This window comes from Aulostomus chinensis, chromosome 24 (genome assembly GCF_037954235.1).
Source record: "Aulostomus chinensis isolate RoL2024-O1b breed Wild chromosome 24, RoL_Achi_v1.0, whole genome shotgun sequence".
Taxonomy (NCBI): domain Eukaryota; kingdom Metazoa; phylum Chordata; class Actinopteri; order Syngnathiformes; family Aulostomidae; genus Aulostomus; species Aulostomus chinensis.
In genome coordinates this window covers 14,023,176-14,036,876 of record NC_141343.1, presented here as the reverse complement: position 1 = coordinate 14,036,876, position 13,701 = coordinate 14,023,176, and the positions used below count along the sequence as shown (strand labels likewise).

At 46.9% G+C, this 13,701-nt stretch overlaps 1 long non-coding RNA gene across 3 annotated transcripts; it reads right to left on the bottom strand.

Annotated features, from left to right (window-relative positions):
• Positions 1 to 6,867: 6,867 nt before the first annotated feature.
• LOC147238799 (uncharacterized) lies at positions 6,868 to 11,050 on the bottom strand. Of its 3 annotated transcripts, XR_015111748.1 has the most exons (4): positions 10,893 to 11,050; positions 9,318 to 9,733; positions 7,899 to 8,539; positions 6,868 to 7,581 (listed from the first exon to the last, which is right to left on the bottom strand). It is a non-coding gene; the product is annotated as an uncharacterized LOC147238799 (long non-coding RNA). The 3 variants fall into 3 exon arrangements; XR_015111747.1 differs by having other exon boundaries at positions 6,868 to 8,539; XR_015111749.1 differs by having other exon boundaries at positions 6,868 to 8,539; positions 9,407 to 9,733.
• Between the last annotated feature and the right edge of the window lie 2,651 nt (positions 11,051 to 13,701).

Sequence of the window (13,701 nt, the reverse complement as noted above, 5' to 3'; positions counted from 1 at the left end):
CACCTCTCCAACTCATGACACATACGACAACAACACACTCAGCAGGAGTGTGTGTGTGTGGAGGAATGGCGGGTTCGTGTGGCCGTCTGCTCTCTGATCGCAGTAATCCCTCATCCTTGGCTCAGAGGTGAGGACCACCAGGACTGTGTTTCAGAGCAAGAAATCATCGCCATAAATCACTAAAATACACAACTGCTCAAGTCTGGGAGCTGAAACCTCATGAGTGGAAACGTCCGGTCGGGCCGGTTTACAGATCGCGTTCCCGTCACGGTGGGATTGACCTTTAACCACCAAAATGCGTGTATACTTGTATTAAATGCAAAGAAATCCCCCCAAGGTGTTTTTGATAAATCGTGTGATGTCACGTGACCTCAGCCTCAAAATTTCTCCAGTTCCTCCTCGAGTCCCGGTGGACTTCACTTGATGAATTTGAAGAAGTTCCGTTCTTGGACCAGGGCTGCTTTGAAATGCTGTCCCATTCTTGCTAACTGCAAGACGTCAGGAGCACCCGATGGGAATTCCTTTAAATTTGTCCCACAAATTTTAACCACATTCTAGTCATCCACATCTACATTCCCATGCACAACACGCACCCTGCACCATGTTGGGATGGGGGGGCAGCTGGGGCAGGGAGTGGGTCCAGTGCTGCCTCCTTTGCTAACTGCACCATTGCGGGCCTGGGGGCTTGGCCGGGGCTCTTTGGGGGGGGGTTGGTCCTCTTCCCGGCATGGTGGTTGGGCTGGGGTTGGTCACGGGCCCTGCTGCTGTACGGTGGATCGCTCACTGGCGGTTTCACTCAGTCTGAGGTGCCCTGGACCGTATCAGCATCTATGGTGTTCTCAGCCCCTGTATGGAGGAAGATGAGAGTATGATTGTTTTGTCCGGGGGTGGCGGTCCTGGGCGTACGTGCCTTCGACTCACCCCGGCGGGTGGGCTGGACCTTTCCGGGGAGTGGGGGGTCCCAGCTGGCTGACTGGTGGTGCCCTATAGCCTGAAACCCTCCTGCTCTGGGGGGAGGGGGAGAACAGGGGATGAGTAGAGGGGATGGGGATCGAGGGTTGGGGGGGGGGTAGCTCTGTTCGGGGGCGGTGGGCCTGGTCGTTGTGGTGGGCTGTGGCTGCCCCGCCTGGGTGTGGGGTGTGGGTGGGTGTCGTCCTCGCCGCTGGCGGACCCCTTGGGGAGCTCTGGTCGGGTCTCGGGCTGGGGGGCCCTGTGCCCCTGGGCTCTGCTCATGCTGTGGGGGGGGAGTGCCCGGCGGGACCGGGGTCATCTCTGCCCCGTCTCTCTGTGGGTTGCTTCTGGGTGGGGGTTGCTGCTCCTATGCTTTCCTATGGGTCCTGGCATGGGTTGGGCCTGTGGCTGTTTCCTGGGGGAGGGGTGGCCTGGGGCTCCCCATGTCCTGGGGATTTCGGGGTGCTCTGGTGACCTGGTCCTGACCTACCTGCCATCCTGGACTGGGGGTGCGATGTCCTGGCCCCCCATATCAGCTACAGCCAGCTACGCACAGCATCCAAGATAAACCGTAGCACACACATACACGCATGGAGCGCACAGCTGACCCATAAACACACACTCAGACATTATCTTAAAATTATATTAAACCAAATGGTAAGCCTGCACCGGAAATTCTGCAACCAATGTTTTTTGTTTTTGTTTTTTTTCTTTCTTTTTCTTTTGTTGTTGTTACTTTTTCTTTGTTTGTTTATTTGTTTTTTTGTTTGTTTTTTGTCTTTGTTTGTTTTAATGTTTTTGTTGTTGTTGTTGTTGTTTTCTGCTATTGCTATTGTTGTTGTTTTTTGTCTCCCCCCTCCCCCTTGTCTTCCATATCCTGTCCCTGTTCTCTCTTCCTGTCCACTCCTGAGCCTCAGTCCGGTCGCTTCATCAATGAACCAACACCATTCCTAATAAAGTTAAACATAAATGGCAATAGGAGGAGTTTATCAGACTCCTCCTATGCAGAATAAAACTGCTTCAGTACAACAAGGCACCAGGAACATGGATGCTGCTTGCCTCAGTTACTGAACAGGACAGGTAAAAAAAAATAAAAATTTGTCCCAACAACAAATGTCCACTGGGACGCCCGGATGGGATGAGAGAGAGATGGTTTGATGGTCAAGGTCGCTGTCACTTCAGAGGAACGTGACATCCCGCGAAAGCTTTGGAGAAATTTCCTCAAATTTTTGCACAAATGTCCACTGGGACTTGAGGATGAACTTGAAACAAATGTAGGCGGTCAAAGGTCAAGGTGAAGGTCACTCACACGAATGCTATGTGTGGAATAACTGAGGGGAAGTCTTCAAATTTGACACAAAAATCCACTGGAACATTTGTTGGGTTCACTGGCACTGAAAAGATATCGGAGGTCAAAGGTCACAGTGACTTAACGAAAAACCTCTCCAGCCACAACTCGAGAATTCACTTGCTAAGAATTATGACAAAGAGAAATGATGCTACTTTAATGCCAAAGGTCAAAGGTCAGCTTTAAGCTGGTTTTATTTGTACTTAATTCCCTTAAAAGTCGGCGCCGCATCTGGTGTTGTTGAGTCGGGACAAACATGGAAGTGAACACGGAAGCAGGAAAATAAAGACAGAGGTTGAGTCCAGCCAGGGGATGGCGCTAGAGGATGGAACCTCTGAGTGAGTACATTTAGCATGCTAACACAGATGTGCTAACAGGAGGGTCCCTGAATGATGCCTCAATGCAAGCTGCTCACTGACCTTTGACCTTGACTTGGACAGCTGTGATGGAGACACATTGTGGTTTGGAGACAAATCAAACAGAACTGCGTTGTCCTCAATTTTTTTTTTTTTTTTTACAGGCCTGGGACCGGCTCTGGTAAATATGACACACACACACACACACACACACACACACTCACACACACACACACACACGGAGTCTTTGAACATCTGAAATATGAGATTTGCCAGACGTTCTGGTCCCGTTCTGCACCCCCACCCCCGTGAGCCAGGCAACAACCACATTTGATTCACATACGTACGAAACGCACGGACGTAAAGAAGAGGACAACTGATTTGTTGAATTAGATTTTATCGGAGGACTCAACAGGATCTTCCTGCCGGGGATTAAATGTGGAGCAGGAAGAGGAGCCACAGTAATGGATCCGCTAATGCGCTTAGGCCTCCACGCTGTGTGTTTTCTGTCATCGTCGAGAGCGTCGCGCCGCTGGCAAACCCACGTCACCGGTTCAAAGCTGCCAAAGTGGACGGACAGCCATGCCGCAGTTGGGACGAACGGCGCTCAGAACCGCACCCGGGGGCCCCTTTTAGGGACCGCTTGAGAGGTTTTAACGCAAACTGACGTCAAACGCTGACTGGGCGCTGGCGGTTTGACCGTAAACACACAGATGGTTGGGTCTCCGTGATCGCACTCTCAACAACGCAACAGAAAATCTGTGAAAAATCTTTTTGAAGTATATGAAAACTGCGTATCACACTTGAATATTCACATAAAAATATGGGAGACTAACAGTTTTTGGAGTCCCTAAATCACATGACATGCTAGCCACTGAAAAATAAATATGACGTTTTGCTGCGAATGCAAAAAATGATACGTAATCAACCGATCAAAGACGAGAGACATGAAAAATCCTGAATTTTGCAGTGTTTGAAAAAACAATTCCAAAAACACTGCCACTAAAACATTCATATAAAATATAGGGAGACAAGAAAAAGAGGCGTGTCCTGCATTTCCTGTCCAGGATTTACTGCTGGCACTGATTCGGAGTCCCCAGGTCACATGACATGGAAGCGAATGAATTAAAAGTTCAGTCTTCCAGGATAAGAAAAACGTATTTTGCTCATAAATATGAATACAAAACATAGGAGGCGATAAAACGTGGAACTGCAACTGTAATAAAAAGACCTGTGTCCAGTACCTCAAGTATTAATATCTGGCACTAATTTGGAGTCCCCTGTACTTGAAGTAGATTTAGCAGTATATGGAGGACAAAAAAAGTTATTAAAAAATTTAAATATTCATTTAAAATATTGGGGGTAACGAAGTATTTCCTGTATTTCCAGCACAGATTTGGAGTCCCTAGGTAACGTGGCATGAAAAAGTAATTTAGCTGTTTGTGAAAAAAGAAACGAGACGTTTTCACCAACATGTAAGAGACAAAAGCGCATCCTGTTTAGTAGTCGTAGTAGTAGTAGTAGCAATTGTAGTAGTAGTAGTAGTAGCAATTGTAGTAGTAGTAGTAGTAGTAGTAGAAGTAGTAGCAGCAATAGTAGTAGTAGTAGCAATTGTAGAAGTAGTAGTAGTAGCAATCGTAGTAGTAGTAGTAATAGTAGTCGTAGCAATAGTAGTAGTAGTAATAGTAGTAGAAGTAGTAGCAGCAATAGTAGTAGTAGTAGCAATTGTAGTAGTAGTAGTAGTAGTAGCAATTGTAGTAGTGGTAGTAGTAGTAGTCGTAGCAATAGTAGTAGTAGTAATAGTAGTAGAAGTAGTAGCAGCAATAGTAGTAGTAGTAATAGTAGTTGTAGTAATAGTAGTAGTAGTAGTAGCAGCAATAGTAGTAGTAGTAGTAGTAGTACTCGTTGTAGTAGTAGCATTGAGCAGCAGCGACGGAGCATTGGACGGAGCTGCAGAAACAATGAAGTCAGTCATCAGAGGTGGAGTGGTTGGGTGGCGGGGGGGGGGGGGGGGGACAGCTGGTTCTAATCAATTGCTTCCATGTGATTGACTGCCTGACCGACTGCCTCCTGATTGGCCGTCCCGGGTTCGGATGGTCGGGGTCTCGCGCTGGAGGCGGGCTTTTGACGACTGGTTTAAACAAGTTGCTTGATTATCCGAAGACGGACTCATCATCTCGGTCCTCCGTGGGGATCTTCTCAAGACCTGCTGGCCCCTTAATTGACAAAACGTTGGTTGTCGTGGCAACTGATTGGCTTGCTGACAGAACACTGATATGATTCGTGCGATTTGGGGATGATGTAATGCAGCCGCGCCCTTGTGCTTCTCTCTTTTTCAATCTGTGCACAAGAGTTCATATCAACATTGTTCACTGCTACACACTCTCTCACACACACACACACACACACACTCTCACACACACACATGTACGCTCTTCTGTCTCCCATAAGTTTCCCGTGTTGATGTTTTCAATTGTGTCAATAAAAGGCGGGTTCATGTTGAAATTCCTCTCTGGCCATCCCTCCACCCCCCCCTCTCTCACTCCTTCTCTCTCCTTTTCTCTCTCTCTCTCTCCTTCTCTCTCTCCTCTTTCTCTCTCCCCCCTCTCTCTCTCTCCCTCCTCTCTCCCCCCTCTCCTTCTCTCTCTCCTCTTTCTCTCTCCCCCTCTCTCTCTCTCCCTCCCTTCTCTCTCCCCCCCTTCTCTCTCTCCTCTTTCTCTCTCCCCCCTCTCTCTCTCTCTCCTCTTTCTCTCTCTCTCTCTCTCTCTCTCTCCCTCCCCTCTCTCTCCTCTCCTCGTCGTTAGACAGACACAGACTGCATGAACAAAAACATTTAGGTGGGCCAAGTTCACGTCTGGGAGGGGTTGCTAAAGGAGGCCCGGGGGGCGCTCTGAGGACCAGATGTGCTTTTCTTTTTGGGGAGGTGGTGGTGGTGGTAGAGGAGAGGGACGAGGGCTTTTCATGAGTAGTAGGGACATAACGGTGCAGAGAATGTACTTACTTAAGAAGTACAAGTACTGAGGATGTGTACTCACTTCAAATTAAATTCCTCCGGTACTCCTGATGTCCATCATAAACTCGGATGGTCGTTCTGTGTCAACTTTTGCAACTTAATTACACGTGACGACTCAAACTTGCCGAGTATCTCTCAAGTAAATTCAATGTTTACAATTTTATACTTTCTGGCCAAAAGTTTGACCTGGAAACTTCGATCAAAAAGAACGAAAAAGGCGATGACGGTGGGATTAGAAGACAAAACTGACATTAAACAAGGCTCAGTGTGTCGTCCAGATATCAAGTAATCCATCCCTCCATCTTCCCCTTCTTCTCCTGTTCAGGGTGGTGGGGGTGGAGCCTATCCCAGCAGCCTTCAGGTGAGAGGCGGGGTTCACCCTGGACAGGTCACCAGTCCACGGCAGGGCCAACACATAGAGACAGACAACCATTGGCTCTCACAGTCACACCTACGGTCAATTTAGAGTCTGGATTAACCTGGTCCCCTCTTGATGTCTTTGGACTGTGGAGGAAGCTGGAGTACCAGAGAGAACCCAGCAGGAACAGGGAGAACATGGAGACTCACCCAGAAAGACCCCGTGCTCCAGCCGGGCTCCACCCACAACCTTCTTGCTGGGGGCCACAGTGAGGACCACTGCTCCAACTGCCATCTCAGGAATGAAATAAGGTTTTGTCGAAAGGCACATGCGCCCTTTGCTTTTCTGAGCACAAGTGAGATTTTTACTTTTGTCAGTTTTCTTGTATTTGGGACGTTTTACAACTTTAAGCTTCGATCTAAGTTGTCAGAGTGTCGCAGGTGAAAAAGTCAAACGTAGCGGTGGAAAAAAAACAACCATGTTTGAGATACTCAGATGTAGAAATGTCACAAATTAACCATGGAGAACAATCGACGCAAACGAACTGAAGATGGCGGCCACAGGATGACAGCAACGACGCCGAACCAAAGAGACGGTTCTCGTGGTACAGTGAGACCGTGGCCTCCCTGAACCGTGTTTGGAGCTGCACTTTGTGCTGGTTCTTAGGTCGACATTACAGGCATAAGAACAAGGTCAAAGGTCAGCGCTCCTGATTGTGAAAAACATACCAAACACAGGAGATTGAACGGTTATTGTTTGCAGCGGATGATTTGATTGCTGATAGATATTTGATGGATTTTATGGGAAAGTTAAATACGTTGCCCCCCTCACAAAAGCCAGTCTTTCATTTCCTTTATTTTGTGCGTTCACGAACCCAAGCTGAGCGCTTTGACGACCATTATGTACCATTACCAGTTACTGACCACTAAAATCTCTTGGCCTCATCCTCCAATCCCAGTGGACATTTGTGTCAAAACTGTAGAACTTCCCTGGAGCTGCCGCATGGGTGGCATTGAAGAGGACGTGACAGACGCACGGATGTGAGGTCAACGTGACTTGACCTTCGACTTTTGACCACCAAAATCGTTTCAGTCCATCCCTGAGTCCCAGTGGATAACTGTGCCAAATTTGTAAAAACTCCGTCAAGGCACTCCTGCACGTCACACTGACAAGAATGGGAAAGATTCCACGCCCATGTGACACATCGGCAGCTCTTGAACTGGAAGTTGTGATGTCAGACCTTTCCAGTCCATCCTTGAGTCCCAGTGGAGGTTGGGCCTGATTTACAGACATCACCCCTGGATACGCCTGCTGTGATAACGAGCGATGGGATTCATTGGGGGGTCGACACAAGAACGAGAAAGAATACGAGGCGACCTTGACCCCTTCAAAATATTTTCAGGTCCATCCTTGCGTTCCAGTGGACATTAGAACCAAATCTGAAGAAAAACCAAACCAAGTCTTCCTGAGACGTGTGGTTCCAAAGGAACAGAAAGAATCCAAAGCGACCTTCACCCTGGAGCGTCAGATTGTTTTCAGGTCCATCCTCGAGTCCCTGTGGACATTTTGAGCCAAATCAGGTAAGATCTTACTGGAAGGGGACATATTGACGGACAAACTGAACATGAACGCCTCCGTGCCAGCGCCTGCTCCGATGGAGGACTCACTGCAACTTGTTTTGAATCTCTCTTCTTCTTTTTTTTGGAATGAAATACTTCCTTCATGCATCATCCCTCACGAGAGGAAGTGATGGTCAGATTTACAGCTAAAGGTGTCGGGATCAGGCGACAAGGGGGCAGGGGGAATGGGGGGGGGGTGCAGGGGGGCGCTTGTGATTCCATATCTGACCCCTGTTGTCGCCTCTTTATTCACCTCTGTGCACTTGCTGCTCTCAGGTTGCTGTAAAACGGCCACAACAGGAATCAGAGCCCATGGCGGTGTTGAGGCACCATCTGGAAATATGCGGCTGCTGCAGCAGAGGCCTGCTGGACCTGCGCTCAGTTTATAGAGAGAGGGAGCAAGAGAGAGAGAGAGAGAGAGAGAGAGTGTGTTGTCTTGGTTCATTTCCACTCTCGCTCAGGAATTTGTGTCCCCTGGTTCCTCTCCGCCCAGACCCGGTTGTTCTAACCGGCCTTGTTTTCACGCCGCGCAGCCTCTCCTCTGTCTGCTGCATGAACAATGACAAAACCAGAATAAATGCCAGAGAAGAAGAGGTCAGGAGAGTGAGCGTGTGTGGATGGCCGACTCTGCAAGATCTTGGGACCTGGTTGAAGGGATTTGAGGGAAAACTCTTCACTTTTGTTTCATCATTTTCGTGTTGAAACTGGAAATCAGATCAGATCATCAGGCCACACCTCCTTCAAGCACCTGCACTTCCTCCCTCCCTTCCTTCCTACTGGCCTTCATCTCCTCTTCTTCTCTTCATCCTCCAGGTACAGTTGACTTCTTGGGGAAACACCAGACTGTTGCGCCCTGCACTGCTGCATCAAGCTGGAGTCTCACCGGCACTGGCACTTCAAAATAAAAGCACGGACAAAAGGAAAAGTTCAGAGCAAATGAAAAAGCCAACTAAAATATTCTACTATAATATCATAACGAAGAAAACAGATTGTCCTACATGTCTGAGAATACACTTAAGATACGCAAGTCACTATTTAAGAAGGAAAATAATTGATTTTATATTAAATTGACAGCAAACTTTTTTGTTTTAAACGCTCGTTTGACGAAAGTTTATTTTGCTCGTCAGTTTATCCGCTAATTACTGCCATGATGAACTGTGTAGTTTGTACAGTGTCGAATGTACGTGTTCAGATTGCTTCATTCATCCATCCAGGCGTCCAAAAAATGTAAAAATTGTAAAGATATTCAGTCATAAAAGCAGTAAGTGCTTATAATTCAGATCAGCACTCGGTTGTTTCCTTGCAAAAAAGACCTGATATCAAAACTAATTATTATCAATAAATCCTTGTCGATTAATGGATGAGCAGTCACGTCTCTACTGGACCTTCACACTTTGATCATCAACATCGTTTCAGTTTGTACTCTTTCATACTTATGGGAGTTGCAAAAGTGACTTACAGTTGGCAACACAAAAGGGGTGGGGTGGGGGGGGGGCAATTTAGTGCATATATTTTGAAAGTCCCAGCCGGAAGTCACGTGTACTAGAGTGTGTTTAATTTATACCAATCTTCTCAGCAGCTGAGAGGCGCTGGAAAAAAAAAAAAAAAAAAAAAGAGAGAGGAGAAGAAGCTTGCAGTCAAAAACAATGAGGGCGCACGACGCGCAACTCACTCCAGAGCTCCGGACCAGCAGCAGCAGCCGAGCATGCGTCTGTGCGCCGGCCGCAGGGAGAAGGACCACGGGGATATAACTTGACCAACCTGCGGAGTTTGAAGAAATCATGCCTTTTTGCAAACGGACCATACTCCCGAAAGATGTGTGCAAACCCGACGGTCAGAGACTGCGGGAGACGCGTCCGCAACAGGCGGAGATTTTCGGGGACTTGGCAGATGTTTGCGGCTTCAGTCTGTGCTCGGTGCTCCGGCAGCTTTCGGATCTGTCCCGGCACTCGGTGGGCATCCTGGAGGAGCTGGAGGGGGAGCTGGTGTCCATCTGCCACCGGTCCGGTGCGCTGGAGGGGAGAGTGGTCCGGCTGCAGAGGCGCGTCGCGGACACGGTCAGCAAACCTCCACCGAGAAGTAAGAAGACTTAGAGAAAAAAAAAAAGAGTTAAAGCACCTGGAGGAGCTGGCGGAGCTCCCGCTGGAGTAAAAGTCCACATTCATATTGATGCATTTGTGGTTTTTCCATGAAATTCTTCTTCGTGAGTGGCTGCAGGACTCAGGTTTCCTCTGGGGCTGCAGTCCGTGATTGTCAACTGTCAGACAGACGCCGGGGCGACTGGGAATTTGAGTTGATTTGACAAAAAGTTGGATCCTGACAACTAGACAGACAGGATATGCGCAGTCTTTCATAACTTGTTCGTTTCTTGTGACACTCCGTGGTCCTGCGGGGAGACGCTCCTGGAAGGCACCGCGGGCGTGGGAAGAGAATGTGTTCTCAGAGGTGTCATGCATGTTTTGGAGTTTTGTCTCCACCTGTCACCTTGTCCCCGTCCGCCTCTTTCACTCCCTCGTCACACACTTGGAACTTTAAGCACGCTTCCTCCAAATGCTGCATTTTACCTTTCAAGTACTCACAAATAGGTGTGGAGTGAGTGCTTGGACTCTTTTTACATTCGTTGGGAGAATGCAGAAAGTGCTTGCCCATATATATTAGCTTGAAACTGATAGCGAATGATGTCTCAAAACAGTAAAATTGCCCAAAAGCTTTCATTTACAAACTTTCCAACACAGCCTCCCATTATTTATTCAACTAATTCCTCAGTAATCCAGAAACACGTGATTTGAGTTTGTAACTTTTGACAGTTTTGCTGTTGTTGGCTCACGGTCACCGTTAGCATCACGTTAGCTATATTGTCTTTCTGTCTTATGGAGTCTCGAGGGAGTAATGCAGTGTGGGAGAAAAATGTCTTTGTGAGCTCAAAACACCTATTTTTAAGTACTTGAAAGGAAAAATACACATTTTGATGGTGAAATATTCTCAATATTTGTTACCGGCAGTTTTTCCTTCGGGTGATACACAGGTTCTAGCCACCCAGACCTATCCCCTTCATGGTACCCAGGAGAAAGTGTGAGGCTGGTGTACTGAAAGAGTCCAATCAGGATGTTTTATGATGTGTCAACAGTACATTGAAGGTCTGGAATCATTTAGACATAAAAACACCTCTTGTCTTTGGCATGTGTGCCGTTCAAAGTGTGAAGTCATGTTGTTTGTAGTAGATTGAAGAAAGCGAGGCTGCTCTTACCTTAGAAGGCTGTTTTTCACTCCTCAAATCTGAGATGGAGATAAAAGTGTGTTTATGAGCTGGTTTTGTTATGTCACAATCCGTTTATGAGCTACAGTTTTTCTGTAATCTGATGTAGAATCTTTTAATACTGAAAGCTTAAGTTGAGTGGAGCAGAAAGTAGCCTCTGCAGTAGGTAAACTCTAAAATGGCTCAGGGTTTGGTGGACAAACCATATCAGACACAAAATATTATCCTTTGAAAGTATTTTTTTTGGGGGGGGGGGGATCCAACTGCACGAGAAGTGTTGGATTACTTTACTTTGCAGTTTAAAAGGTGTTTTTCGAATGTACAAGTGGTGTCATGAATTGACTTCATTATGGATCCACACTTTTGCACAGTAGTCACTGTTTTTTAACGTCCTTAGGAGCCATTTTCATGCCCAAGTTGGGTGTTGGTGTGGGTTGGTCTGCAGTTGAGTTCATCCCCCTTATTGTCATGAATATCTGAAGCAAAGGCACAGGGTACTCATCCCCCCCCCCGGTCTCGAACCCGGGCCCACAGGGTACCAAACATGCTCACTGACCGGCTTTGGCGGTCAGTGAGCAAGGTGAGATGTTCCCAATATGTAGATTTAAGGACCCCTGGGTGAGTTGGCCCTTGTGGGGCACCCTAAAGGTGGGTGAAGTACAGTTTATGACATACCATCCTTAACTGCTGCACCAACAGGCCTGGCTCATGGTATCTTGTACCCCATGGACCAAGGGTCAAGACAAGGGTGGCCTTCCTGGTCATTGCTTGAACTGGGCACTCACATCCCTTCCTTCCGGACACCTGAGTGGAATTATTGCATATCTGCCGTTGTGGGAATCACCTAGTAACTGTTGCTACAGTACCATCAGAATTCTTTGCCTGTCATAGTATCACAAAACTACGATTCTGCGATAGTTAATATATTGCAAGACAGTGAATCTACAATCTATCAGGATATCTGTGTAACTGAAGAAGTAATCGCCCAAAAAAGGCTCAGGAATCATGTATTGACCTTCTTAATCATGTCTTTACTTTCAACAAAAGAACGTCCACCAAAGTGTAGAGTCTAAAACAGTTGGACGCAGACACACACACGTATAATAATCAACTTGTCAAAAATAGTTTGATAAAATGGCAGCGTGGTTTTGAACTCTAACTGCTGTAAGAAAAATACCAATACTTGGTGCCAGTTTCACTTCAAGCTTAAATAGCCCAGGTTGGTTTTTTCCTCGAAGCCGTATTTTTTGATGATTTTTTTTTTTTTGTCTCTTCCACTTAAAGTCTTCGTGAAGATCTACTGAATCACAAATCTGATCTGATCTGATGTGAACCATCAGGAAGGAACAGACACACTGAGCATCAATATTCTAAAAGTACCCTGTGACACCTTAGCACGTGTTAGCATGCAGCACAACGCAGTGCCACAGCAATGCTTTTTGCAGATGATGTGCTGTTTTGATAGTACTTTTACTTTTATGCAGAAGCGTATTTACTGTAGCCAAGCTCTCCATGCAGGTATGACACCGCAGAAATGCATGATGGGAACATTTGCCCTGCGAGCCTTCAGCTTGTTTTACTCTGCAAACTTTGCACAGAGTATCACATCGAGTTTTCTCTGTGTTTGCTTTACAGCTCAAGAGTGAGCAAATGAATAAGGCACGCCACGCTGTGTGAGCGCGGGTTTACGAGGCTGTCGGCAGCGCACGTGCGTGTGTGTGTGTGTGTGTGTGTGTGTGAGTGTGAGTGAGTACATACAGTATGATAAGAGAAAGTCCCTCTAAACACAGACCAGATGTAGAGCTGGAGAGAGGAGAGGAGGATAGATAAAACACAATGCAGCTCGCCTTTAAATTTTCTGTACTGCGAGCAACTTCTCCATGTGTTCTGCGCGCGCGCGTGTGTGTGTGTGTGTGTTTCTGTACGTTTGTTCGTCTTTGTTCTGTGTGATATTCAAGATCCCCACTCTTCTTCTCTCTCCTTTCTACATTCTGTGTGGGCTTTTGGCGGTTGTGTATCACCAGCATGTGGGCAGAAGAAGTTAAATAATCAATAGAGCTGGCTTTGACTACCACCATCCTCATCGTCCTCACTCTACCACCTCTTTCTCTCGTTTGCCTCCTACTGTCTCAGCAAAGATGGAAACACTGATTTGACATCTACACACACGGAACAAGGCTTTGGACGTTCCTCACTTTGTTTAACGCGTTTAAATATGAAAACTTCTACACTGGGGGTTGCTGCCTAGCGTCAGTTGACTCTTTCCTGCAGCAGAAAGGCTTGTGGACCCTCTCACACGTACATGTTTTCTTAAGAAATGTTCTTTGATATCTAAAAAGTTACGTCTGATTAACCGACCGAGCTGAAGGCCAAGATCCATTCATTAGTTCTGCTTAGGTTAGGGTTCGGTGTGTTGTTTTTTGTGTGTGTGGAGGGGTGTCATTTAATTTTCTATTTTAATTGTCTATCTCCATCAGAACCTTCTTTGACTTAGTAAAAACTACAATGCACTCAAAGGGCCTCGCTCTTAGGGGAAAAACATTCCTAAAACTGCTCTTTCAGCCCTCAATTTAGTCTTACAGGCGAGAAGTAGAGCCTGATCATTTTGTAACTGCTTGCTCCTGACATCCAGATTGAGGTTAAATTATTTACTTCCCCTTCATTGATGAGATGTTCCGTCACTTGCGAGACAACGCGTTTTCAGTTGAGGGTGCTCGTGAGTACCATGTGACAGAATATCGCAGGTCAAGCTCCAAAAAGAAGCGAAAAAGGAGCTTCGGAAACGGGAAAACGCACCAGA